This window comes from Asparagus officinalis, chromosome 7 (assembly GCF_001876935.1).
Source record: "Asparagus officinalis chromosome 7, Aspof.V1, whole genome shotgun sequence".
Classification (NCBI taxonomy): Eukaryota; Viridiplantae; Streptophyta; class Magnoliopsida; order Asparagales; family Asparagaceae; genus Asparagus; species Asparagus officinalis.
In genome coordinates this window covers 56,118,356-56,120,108 of record NC_033800.1, presented here as the reverse complement: position 1 = coordinate 56,120,108, position 1,753 = coordinate 56,118,356, and the positions used below count along the sequence as shown (strand labels likewise).

General features: G+C 33.1%; 1 protein-coding gene across 1 annotated transcript in view; it reads left to right on the top strand.

Annotated features, from left to right (window-relative positions):
* The window catches only part of LOC109847175 (pentatricopeptide repeat-containing protein At3g28660-like), a gene marked incomplete at its 5' end in the record, with an annotated part of 2,835 nt that extends 1,573 nt beyond the window's left edge, over positions 1 to 1,262 (top strand). Inside the window, 2 exons of the mRNA XM_020416419.1 lie at positions 45 to 270; positions 977 to 1,262. The remainder of the gene's footprint in view (positions 1 to 44; positions 271 to 976) is intronic.

Below are 1,753 nucleotides of genomic sequence, written 5' to 3'. Positions count from 1 at the left end.
CTGTCATGGAATTGAGGGATGTTTAATACTTTATGATGAAGCAGGTGCGCTACGTGGAGCGAGTTAAGGCAAGCCAAAGCCTTGTCTCTTGAAGAACTAAGCATTTCTATTTTAGCCCTGTTTTCAGAGAGATAACAACTAACAAACCCCTGCAGTTGGAGATGATTACAAAGAGTACGACCCTCATCATGACGGAATTAATCGTATCCATCACCGCAGCATAATGTGCAATATTTGATGCAAGCAAATTGAGCTTTCCTTTATATTGTCGTACGTGCCTCCCCCACTTTATTATTGATCATTTGTGCATGCTACCCTATTTTATCATTTTTAACTTGGTACGAGTAAATGTGGCAATAAGATGTCTTCTGCTTTGTGAATAATAGGGGTGGGTCTATTTTTTTTATAGAGCTCAAACTTTTCAAGCTTTTAAAATTCATCATTTTTAAGATAACATATTATATATTAAGATATAGCCAGCAATACTTCACAAACCCACTCATTTTAAAATTTTTATGCAGTTTTCTCTTTCTCTCTTTATTTATTTATTTATCTTTTTTTACCTTTTGTTCTTTTTTTGTGGCACAAACAAGTCAGTCTTAGAGGTTTCAGGTAGTTTTCAAATATAAATCCACGACCCAACAATTAAGTTACAACATTATGTGTACTATAGCTGTAAGTATTATTGTAACAATCCCACTACATTTGGAAGGTTAATTTGTAGATGTAGTATGGAAGGTATATACGCAAAAAACACCTCAAAGGAGTAAACGGTTATAAGGTTGGAAGGCTGTGCTAACTGCTCTTGCTCTAATTATTAATTCCATGCTAGAAAGACTTCAAAATACAAATGAAATTTATGATCTTTAAGACCTTTATTTGCTGCAAAAGGCATGTTGATGATTTACATTAACTTATTTTAGATATATATGTAGGTAAATTTCTAACTGGCAGTTTTTTGAATGATTTTGTCCAGATATAATGACGCCCTCTCAGTATTACAGATGACCAAATTTTGTAAGCTGTTGATTTCTCAATTTGGTTCTTCGACCGGTATTGGCAAGGTATTAATAATCACATAGAATTTTGTAGAGTTTCTTTATGTGAAGGTATAGAAAAAGAATTTGCGAATCGAAACCAACTCATGCTTTAAAGATAGGCTGAAATTCTTGTATTTGTTTCTTCTGCTATTCATATATATTCTTGATTGTAGTATATGCTACCACGATTGCTTTAGGATATACTTACGATTCATGGTTTGATCATTGTGTTTGTTGTTATATTATACTCATCTGTGATCATATGCAAGACCTAGGTTTTATGAATGCACACTCTACACTAGATAAGTAAGTCAAAGAACTATGATTTGTTTAGGATAACATGTAAAGTGGCATGTATAGAGTCTTGTCTGGTTTTAGTTGGCTAATTTGATACTGATTTGTAATTTTTACCTCATACCTATTTAGTTGGCATTTATGTAATCAGTAAGTTTCACAAAAATATCCCAAAAGCATCCAAAATCCAACCTTCCACCACACAAACCAATAGGTCGACTCGTCATGAACTCAGTCAACACATTCTTTTGCATAATAGTTGGACTTCCCATTGTGATTTATTCTCACGCAATTCTTGATGAATTTATTAAGAATTTCTATGTCAAATTCATCATCATGTGTAAATATAGCTTTTGCTAACTTCTCAGTCCAATGCATAGTAAATTAGTAACCATGGGCATAGATGATGTGAATTGTTT